We start from the raw sequence: 11594 nt of genomic DNA, 5'->3' as shown, positions 1-11594 counted from the left end.
CTAAAAGTTATATAAATTCTATATGAAACTATAGAGTGTGCATACACTGTCATACATGAAATAAATTGTTAGTATATTATTGAATCATGGGAGGCTATGCAATGTGTCCTTGGTTTCTCTGGGTATTCAGATTTAAAGCTCTTTTGATCTTATTAGGTTATTTTCTGATGCAAATTTGGTCTGCTGTTGCTGGTTTTTGTTATAATTTGTTTTAGCGGGGTACTAGGAGGCATATCACTATTTTTAGTAAGGTATTAGCGAAGCATATTACATTTGCTGCCCTGGAAAGATTTGAAGACTGAAATAGGTTGTCACTTTTTCCAACACATTCCAATGTGTGGTGGTTTATAGCAGGTTGCATTCGTCTCTCCTTGTACTTCTAATGTGGTTTACACCTGGTTGTATGCTTATATGGCCACTTGCTGTTATGTAAATTATTGAAGTTCCTCCACTGTTTCCTCTAAAGGGACTGTTATCAATTTCCATGCATACAGATGCATTCAGAAATGCTTTAAGGTGCATTAGTATGTTGTTGTGTCTTTCGGCTTATCCCCGGTTAGGGGTCGCCACAGCGGAACTCCGGTCCGCTAATATTTGGTAGTGGATTTTTACGTGCCGAGTTACCAGCCCTGGCGCATAACCTTCAACGAAGGCACGCTCATTCACGCATGCCTCCACACAGAAGACGCTCTAGCTGAGAATCGAATGGGACAACGTCTTGCTGTGAGGCGACAACGCTACCGCAGCACCACTACCACGGGTTCATTAGTATATGCTTGAATAAATAATGTTACTGTCCATAGTTTGCAGAGGTTTGCGACATTACCATGACCCTCTCTCCTTTTTGTTTAGACAAGAGATAGCTGGGTGGTGCATGTGCAGTCTTTTTAATCTCCGCTGGATTCTTTGTTGATCCTTTTTATCTCGGCTGTTGTGCATAAACTTTTTTCTTGCTGTATGCTTTTTTGCTCCTGTGTCATTCCTGCCAGCCATTGGGCCTTGTCAGGTAGAGTTGAGTCTCTTTGTTTCCCCATACTGGATATTCCCAACTTGGGTATGAGAGGTGTCCTGAGGCACCACCATACAAGTAGCCATGAAAGTGATTTGATCCCCACCAGAATTCTTGTAGCAGGGCATTCTTCTCTGTATCCAACAAACCTCTTTATTGGTCACCCACTTCTAGAACTCCAGTGACTGGAGAATGCCTTGTATGCCCTCCGATTTCTCCAATATCTTGCACCCAACTGGATGCCAGTTAGGGAGAGCACTGAAGGCACTCCCAGTCCCTCCACTACCATGCAGCCCAGAAGAGCCGACGATATAATTATTACTAATAAATTGAAGCAAGCCAATCACGAAAGTTAGGGAAGCCACAAATTCCACTCTATTTGACAAATTGAGTTGTGCTTTCATTCAAAAAAAAATCGGAACATACTTGACCCCTCCCATGCTTTCTATTTATACACATATACCATAAATCACCTGGCTGAATCAGTTATTCAAATTGACCAACTGAAACAAAAATATATTTAAAATTTAAAACCTAATAATTGCGTGCAATAAAAATTATCACACATTTGAGCAACCATTTAAATTTCATAGTGTCTGAGTATTAAAATGGGGACTAGAGAGCAAGTATTTATCCCCAGAGGTACAGTTGCATTCAGCTTAGTCTGCCATAGCACCTCTTTAAAATCAAGTGTGCTTCAGTAACTTTCCCTCACAAATCAAATTTTATAGTATCAATAACAAAGAACTTGGTCATGATTCTGGTGTAAAGAAATGTGTCTGTACAATGCATTGGTGCATTTCTTGTTTCTAATATCCAAACAATGTTCATACATATGCTCCCTCAATTTTCTTGAGGTTTTACCCATGTAAAAAACAGAACATTGGTTACATAGGGCCATATATATAACATTGCTTGAATTACAAGTGTAATAATCTCTACTCCTAAATTTCTTGTTACAAACAATAATATAATCACTTCCTATAATGTGCTTGCACTGTCTGCAAGCACCACACTTAATTTCCTATCATGTTTTTCTAACAAGTAACCCGAGTTCCCCTTTCAAGTAACTGTTTAAAGGTAGTATCCTTTCTATAACCAATCTTGGGCTTAGTTCCCAACTTTTGAAAAATATCCACATCACTAGAAAAAAAATCTATCGATATTTATAAATGATGTTAATAGGTGTGTCTAAACAAAAGGTAGTAATAAAAACTTGAATACTCCAACCAGGTCATATGGAAACAATGAGTGTCATCTCATTAATCCCATTTAATATGGGTGAATACGTACACCTCCCCATTTTTTGGTGACCACCTCTATTTTGAGTAAACTCACTAGGGTAACCCCCTAGCAAAAAACATGTTGGTTACAGTGTCACACTCCACTAAAAATTGTGAATTATCTGACACTATCCTGGCCAGTCAAACAAATTGCCCTTTGACAACGGCCGCATTCTGATGCTGGGGGTGCCCACTAGAAAAGTGGAGGTAAGAATTAGAGAAGGTGGGTTTTCGGAAAATATTAGACACACAGTTTTGATTACTAAAATCTTTACTGATTTGCACATCTAAGAACATTATATGGTCATGATGGTAAGTATGAGAAAAAGTTAAAAACGCCACAGTATTATTAATGTACACCAGGAATTCTTCCAATTTAACCTGTGATCCTTTCCATAATAAAAATATATTATCCAGGAACCTGGTGTACATCACACAGTTTCCAGCATATAGGCTATTAAAAATGTATTGCTCCTCCCATTCAGCCATAATGTAACTGGCAAACATGGGAGCACATGCTGCTCCAATGGCTACCCCGGAAATTTGCCTAAAGAATTCGCCTTCAAAATACAAGAAATTTTTTTAACACCAACTCCATAAGGGTGCAGGTAACATTAGCTTCACCCATCATCCTCAGTTGGCCGTACTTGTGTAGTTGTTCTTCAAACTAGTTGATCCCTATGTCGTATGGGATCACCAAAAATAGATTGCGCACATGTATAGTCACAAGTAAAGCATCCGTATGAAAATCAACCTCCTTAAACATTTTTAAAAAATGCTACTAATTCTTGCAGACCTGTTTTATATTAGCTACACCATATCTTAACTTTTCATCTAAAAACTTTGCAATAAAAAAGTTTTGGATTTTTTAGCATCGGGGGGGGGGGGGGGGGTTGCTAATATACTTATTTATTTACATTTGCTTACCGGGAATGTCCAGCTGTGTGAAAAACCTGTTTTCAGCAGAGGCCTGGGGCGAAAAGCTCCACATGTATACGTAACTGCATACTATTAAGAAATTATGCAGTAATCAATAACATTTTTCAGACAATATACATATTGCAAAAGACAAATTAACCAAGACGAAGTACAAGTTAACATAGATAGCTACAGTTTTTTAAAGTAACAATTCAGTTAAATATAATATTAACAAAGTTTAAATATAGCTATTAGAAAGAGCTAGGATAGCAAGAACAAGCAATTTTACAGCCACTTAGCCTGGACTAGTACAGGTACGAAGCCAAGAGGCATTAAGGAACTTTTTAAACTGATGGGCAGTTGTAGTTTTAATAGGAAGAGGAAGTGAATTCCAGACTTCCTCAAGACCAGAAGGAATGATACAGCAGAAGCAATAATACGTCCTTTGTTTTGACTTCAGCTCACCAACAAAAAATAATAGCAGCATACAGAATGTATAACTTGAGTATGAATTAAGCGCTTTCATCCACCGTCATGTGGACTTGACCGGAATCGGATTCTGAAGAAGTCCACATGACGGTGGATGAAAGCGCTTAATTCATACTCAAGTTATACATTCTGTATGCTGCTATTATTTTTTGTTGGCGAGCTGAAGTCTAAATAAAGGACGTATTATTGCTTCTGCTGTATCATTCCTTCTGGTCTTGAGGAATACTTTGTTGCTTTTGGCGTTTTTTTGGATTAAGAATTCCAGACTTTTGCTATATAGTGGGGATATGGGGACTCCTCAGCAGTGTTGATTGATTTGCTCACTTGTAGTAGTGATTTATTTTCAGGTCTAAGACTACGGTTAATAAAATAAGGTTTTAATATGTTTAACAGAGCTGGAATTTTTTTGGCCTGATATAATAATTTGTGTGCAATGATTACTTGATTATATGATAGTAGTTCTAGTCAAGATATTTTTTTAAGGAGTAACAGTGGTGTGCCTGATGTGGACAGTCAGTAGGAAATGTTATTATATTGTTGTAGCATATTTCAAGTTTCTTTAAATCTGCCTTTTTTAGATTGACAAGAATTGGGGAAGCATACAGCAAGGTTGACAGGCGATGGGTTCTAGAAATGGAAATCCTGTAAGTATCAGTTAGGAATTGAATCTTTTGTTCCTGTATAAGATGCCCAGATTTTTTTTTTTTTTTTGTGAACTTTCTTGATTGTTTGGGATATATGTAGTTCAAACCTTAGGTTATCAACTGTAATGCCAAGTAATTTTGCTTTAAGTACAGGGATGAGTTTTGTATTATTGCCAGAAGTAATAGGTAGTGCTGGGGTGCCTTCTGTGCGGAGTCTGCATGTCCTCCCTGTGGTCGCGTGGGTTTTCTCCGGGTGCTCCGGTTTCCTCCCACATCCCAAAGACATGCTGTAGGTGGATTGGACACTCTGAATTTGGCCCTAGGTGTGAGTGTGTGCCTTCTGTGGAAGGTTGGGCGCTGGGCTGGCAACTCAACACCGTAAAACTCCACTGCCAATCATGAGTGGACAGGTGATCTGCTGTGGTGACCCCTAACTGGGAAAAAGCCGAAAGAAGAAGAATATAGAAGGTAGTAGGGATGTATGAGAGTCTAGTAGGTTGGATATTTGCCACCAGCAGCTGATTAGTCAGGAAATCGTAGTTACGCTTAGAAATACTGCCTTCTAGCCATAGATCACCCGAGGTTAAATCAATTTTAGCATAGGCAATATGTATTCCATTCTTGGAAACCATCTCGTGACTATCAGTTAGTAACAAAGCTATTAATTTTGTTGACATCCATTTGATTCATGACCACTATCCCTTATCCTTTGTCGGGCTTCATTACCCAAATCTCAGTGTCTGCAATTAAGTCATTAAGAAAAGCGTGAAAAACAACAAATGCAGCCACTATGGATAAACTTCACCTTCTCCAAAGCAAACTGAAGCAGCAGCAATGTATATCAAAACTGGAGATGAGAAGAGCACAGCATAAAATTCAAACGATTTATTGTAGAACCAATTTCAAAGTAGAGCAGATAACACCAGTAAGTGCTTTCACATCAAATAGATGCTTCATCAGACTTCATTCACATTGCACATCACTTCCTGTTTAAATACAGTCTCTAACCACCATACTAATGGAATAACTAAATAATTAATCAATTACCATATTGGAGACAAACACTTTATTAAAATATAAAATACTAAAAATAAGATAAAATTACTTAAACCTCTTAGCAGCCAACAGTGGTTTTATCAAAGCCCTTTCATTTAGCCCAGGTAGTTTATCGGCTTGCAGCTTAACTATCCGTTATAATTCATTCTGTGCAGTAACAGTTTTCTTGTCTCCCAACCTTAAACTATAACCTATACAGCATATAACCATGAATTGGAATGTGTGTGTTTTATTTGACATTATGTGCTTAGCTAGCGCACTTCTTTCAATATCTCCATTACGAATAGCCGAAAGGTGCTCTCTAACTCTGTCACAAAGGGACCTGTTCGTCATCCCTACATAATATGAATGACCGTCATTACACACTGCTAAATATATCAAATCGTTAGTAGCACGTATAGCATTTACTCTAAACTCATATCTAACATTAGTTGTAGGATGTAAAAAAACATTATGTGAACTTAGTACCTTGCATATATTACACTTCCCACATGGTCTTGTAGGGTTTTGATATTCCCTTCCCTACAGGTGACTGTTTATTTGAATTGCACAATAGTCTCTTTAAATTCTTTTTATTCTTCTACCTAAAACAAGATTTATCACCCACTATCTCTTTAATTTGTGCATCAGATTTTAAAATGAACCAATTCCGTTTCACAATATCTCTGACCATATCAATATTACTAGAATACTGCAGACTCAATGAAGTTCTATTTGCATTGTAATTGCATTTTTTACTGTTTTGGGAGACTCTAATTTCTGACATAGTATTATCCATATATGGTTTAGCTACTGTATTCCTTAAATTTTCAACATGTTTAAGATTTAAATCAGTTTCTTTCAATGTATATTTACGCTCAACCAATTCATATCTAAAAGTATCTAAATAGAAGCTGTGGTTTTTCGATGTGGAAAACTGAATCATTAGGTGTAGAATTTACTAAATCTTGGCTCCTTGAAGAACTCTCCATTCTGGTTGTCTGGGTAAGAGGTAAACCCAAGGAATTGCTCACCCCAGAACCACTTTGACTTCCTTGGATGCCCTTCCCCCACGCATTTGGTTGACACTGAATTTGGTGAATAAGCTTTGTTAGCTCACCAGTATTGGAATATTTTCCATCGCTCCACTATCTTCCACAAGCTGGCCAACAGGTAAGAAACTAGTAACCATAAAGTAGTCACACAGACCAATAAACTGAAGCAAGCCAACCGCGAAATATAGGTAAGCCACAAATTCCACTTTATTCCATAAATTGAGTTGAGCGCTTTTGTTAAAAAAAAAAAAAATCAGAACTTCATCAGAACATACTTGACCCCTCCCATGCTTTCTATTTATACACATACCATAAATCACTTGACTGAATCAATTATTCAAAGTGACCAATTTAATATATTTAAAATTTAAAACCTAATAATTACATATAATAAAAATGACCACACATTTGAACAACCATTTAAATTTAATAGTGTCTGAGTTTTAAAATTGGGGTAGAGAGCAATTATCATTTAGCCCTGGAGGTACTGTTGCATTCAGCTTAATCTGCAGCACTGTAGGTTTTCCTTCATTGACTTGGTGTTAGGTTGCAGATGTTGAATTTATCATTGCTTTCACATTACTAGGTTGGTTGGGATATGCTTTTCATTCCAAGAGTTGGTTTTAATAGCAATCAGAAATTTAGCTTCATAGGAAAATTTTCTGTATGTTTTCTTGTTTTATTTTTAACCGAATATGTTAAACTTGCGTGGAGCAAACTTTCTGTTTCATCCCATGAAGAAATCTTTTTTTTTGTTTTTGTTTTGCGGTCTTAGTAATGTTTGTTTGCAAATAGATTGAAACCATTTCACACAGTGGTGTAGTTAACTGGCAAACTTTTTAATAATCTTGTTTACTCTGAGTACAGACTGAGGTGTGTGTGTTTATTCATCTTGGTAGTAATAGTACTGCGTGTCATATATTGTTGCACATATGTAGGGGGAATCCGGTCAAGTTTTGAGTATTGGAGCTATTGAAATGCTAGCTGAACTAATGCTGCTGAATTACATTAACCTTCATTGTCTGCTGATCTCTTGTTAAAAGCCACATGTTTAGAAGTGACATACTTAAAGTTTGAGTTACTGTATAAAAAATGCTTTTGCTTTTACAAATTCCTCAAATGTGGAAGCGCCCCCCCCCCCCCCCCAATTCTGTGCTAAATAAAACATACAGGTAGTATATAACTGCATCATTAGGAGAATAGGTATTAACTGGGGTTATCTGTAGTGCAGATAAAACTTGTAGGTAATTAAATACCAATGTGTTTAAATTGATGCAATGGGTCTTTGCCAGACTTTTTAATTTAGGTTAGCAGTTAACCTATGTACAGTTGTCTGCAATTAACCTTAATTGCCACTTGTTCTCCCAGTGATGTAATTATGTAATGCATGTACTTTTAGTTAATATAGTATGAAATGTGCTTGTAATACTTCTCATGTTTGGGGAGAGTTGTAAAGTCATTTTACAGTAGCAAATGAAAATTTTTTCAGTAGAAGCATTCCCATGCATGATGGTCATCCCCCCACTTGCACATCAGTGTGTAGTTTTATATATTATATAGCTGTATGTAGTGTGTGTGTGTGTGTGTGTGTGTGTGTGTGTGTGTATATGTATATATATATATATATATATATATATATATATATATACACACACACATAGGTACACACAGACACTCGCATGTGTAGTAGGCATTGCATTATATTTGCTTAATAGGGGGAGACGGCAGCCTGTCTAGTTTGCCCTTCAGATGGAGTTTAACTTTCTACCTCAACACTTTCCTTTATCTGGCCTATGCCAGATTGAATGCCTCTGAATTCCTCTGCATCAAGTCCTGGTAGTTTCTTCTTTGACCCTGCAGTGCTTTAATTGAAGTACCGAGGTAGGCTTTGTTCCTGCATTTTGCTTGTTTCGACTTTTTTTTTCATGTCTATCCGTATGAAATTGTGTATTTGTCATGTTTTTGTGATTGGCCTGGGTTTATATTCCATCTGTGCCAAGTTTAATCCCCGGGCACTGAAGGACATGATGGATAAATTAATAGTTAACGGCCTCTTTCCCTCTTCGGGGACTTAAGTCCCTGCATCCCCAGCTTCTGCTTCTACCTCCTCCCCGGCCTCGGGGGATTCAAACTTCCTCTAATAGGCCCGGGGATGGGGGGAAATATTTTAAGAAGGATAGGCTCAGAAAGCGATCTCCAGATCGTTTGGCTCCTACTGGCCCTCCACCTAAATCTAAGTCGGCTCTGAGACTGGTGTCTCCCTGGAGCCGGAGGAGGCACAGATCTGGTCAGCGATGCAGGCATCTCCTCACTGCCCTCCCTGGCCGGTGTCTGTCACCTCCTCCTGCTCCACCTGGAGCCTTAGCGAAGCAGAGATGGACAGGAAGATGCGGAAATTCATCCGTAATCTGATTCAGATGGGAGACTTGCCTGCCTCCTCTCTCTCTCTCTCTCTGTAGAGTGGAGAGTATGCAGCCCCTTTTCACCCCAATTACTCCTTCTCCAATCTGACCTTCGGTTTGGGAGTCCTTGGATCCAGAGGACTCTCGGGGTTGGCGTCGATGGTACCTTGTACCTCGAAGCTGGCTATGACTTTGAGCAAGTCGGATCCGATTGAGTCAGATCCAACAAGCGCTCGGAGTCGTAGCCTCAGCGTTGGATCTGAGGGGTTGGTGTCAGCTCAGAGTGTGTCGGAGTGCAGCCTTACTCTTGGTATCTTGGCACTTGGAGGCTTGGCTCTGGCTCCCCGTTGGGTCTGAGGGTGACTGCTCCTATTGGCCTTTCTTAGGGTGTCTATTCCTCTTTGGCTTTTGATGTGGTGGAGAGGGTTGTCTCGATTTTTGTCAAGACTCTTGACCATCTCGGACTCAGCCCCGACTCCCTCTTTCGAGTACTGCTCCGGCCATCTCAGGGACAGCCTGTTGCCATTTTGCCTCAGGAAGCTTCTGTTTGGGAGGAGTAGGATGTTCGCGAGTCCTCCCCAGAGATTCCCACTGAGGAGATCCCTCGCAAACGTACATGCAAAAGGAGGCACTTAGACTCCCCACCAGAGTCACTCATCGAAGACACTGATTTGGAGGAAGGGGAAGATTCCCCCCAGTCCCCCCCCCCCCCGAGGACCCGAGGATGTCTCCTTCGCCAGCAGGGGGGGTTCTGCCCAGAAACCTACCTCGGACGAATCTGTGTTCCTTGAGGCATTTGGCGCAGGACCCTCTACTTCCTGGGTGTCACCTCAGATCCGTTATTGGACCTTGTAACATCTCGGGCGTGGAAGGAACTGGACATGGTGTAGACCATCTCAAAGCACCTGGATCAAGTTTTGAGCCCCCCCCCCCCTCGGGTCAGATAGGGCACACTGAAACAAGGAGTCCCCGGTTGATGCTATGGTGGTGGCAGCTTGCCACTAGGAAAGAGCTCGCTCAGGAGACCTCTTTGGTTCATCTTCCTCACAGAGTCAGGGGCAGTGGACCGTTTAGGGAAGCAGGTGTACGCTTCAGTGACTTTTTCTGTAAGAGCACTGAATTACATGGCACGCGATTCAGCTTCAGCGACACCTATTGATGGAGATCACTGAGCCGACCCCCGAGTCCATGTTGACGGAGGACAAGAAGACGTTTTCCATTCGTAGTGAACATTTCTGTACATCTCCTCTCCCATGCTACCGAGGAAGCCACTAGGACAGCTGGTACAGGCGTTGCCATCAGGTGACACACCTGGCTCCAGCTCTATCAGTTTTCGGAACCTTTTAAGATGTCATTCACCAATGCCCCCTATGACGGTTCCTCCCATTTTGGGAAGTCGGTACGTGAGAAGGATGGGAAGACTCTGCCTTCGGGATCCACTTCTCCGCTCCTCAAAGATCCTTTTCTAGGAATCAGCGAGTGACCAAGAAGATGTGGTTCTGGAAGACTTTTCCCTGAGACACTCAGGACTCTCCTTCCCCCAGGGGCAGTGAGGGATACCATATGAGTCACCTTAGAGGCAGAGGGGTCTGAGAAATTACGGGTTTCTAGAACCTTTATCGGACAGATCTGGAGGCAGTCGTGGGGCCAGGTATTTCCACACCTGAGTGGGAATCCATTACATCAGATCGTTGGGTGTTGCAGATTGTGTCCAGAGGCTATTCAGTCCCATTTCTTGAGCCACCTCTACCACTGAAACACCTCCCGGATGTTCCACCCGCACACAGGGAGGATGCAGCACTGGAAATAGCAAAGCTGCAAAGAAAGTGAGTCATCCAAACTGTCAACCTCGACCATTCTGGATCAGGCATTTATTCCAGGTTCTTTTTTGTACTAAAGAAAACAGGGGACCTAAGACCCATTTTGGATTGGATGTCAGTGGCCAAGGCAAAATTCCGGATGGTCACACTTCAATCTATCTTGACCTTTCTGCAGGAGAATGACTGGATGTGCTCGATCAACCTCCAGGATGCATACTATCTTATCAAGATGGACAGGTGCTCTCGGAGGTTTCTCCGCTTCTGGCTAGGAGCCAATCATTATCAGTTCGGAGCACTCCCCTTTGGTCTCACCACAGCCCCCAGGGTGCTCACCAAAGTGATGTCAGTAGTAGTGGCTCATCTGAGACTCCATGGCATTCAGGTTTTCCCCTACCTGGATGATTAGCTCCTTGCTGCCCCTTCCAGGCATCAACTTTGTCAAGCAAGGGATCCTTTTCTTCTTCTAACCCAGAGGTTAGGCATCACCATCAATCTAAGCAAATCATCTCTGGCCCCAGTTCAGACTTTAGACTTAATTGGGGCTCGGTTAGACACAATTCAGACAAGAGTTTTCCTTACTCCAGACAGGATACGCCGTCTGATTCTACATGTTCTGTACGTTCTTCAAACTCACTCTACGACAGCAGAAGTGGTACTATGGGCATTTGGGTCCATGGTGGCCACGATCAATCTTACCCTTGGCACATCTTCACATGCGGATCCTTCAGTGGACCCTTTCTGTACAATGTTCCCTGTTAGATCTCCCGTTATCTCATCCTGTTTGAATCACTCGAGTGTGCACGGACGCTCTTCAGTGGTGGATTAATTCCCTGGACCTAGTCCGGGGACGTCCTTTTCTCCCACCATTCCCCAAGGCCACAATGACTGTCGATGCCTCCCAGCTGGTGTGGGAGTGGGGCATTGCTCGGTAAGGACAGT

The sequence above is a fragment of the Protopterus annectens genome, chromosome 7.part0 (genome assembly GCF_019279795.1).
Source record: "Protopterus annectens isolate FY-2018-M chromosome 7.part0, PAN1.0, whole genome shotgun sequence".
NCBI lineage: Eukaryota > Metazoa > Chordata > Ceratodontiformes > Protopteridae > Protopterus > Protopterus annectens.
Note: the sequence above shows the minus strand (reverse complement) of the source record.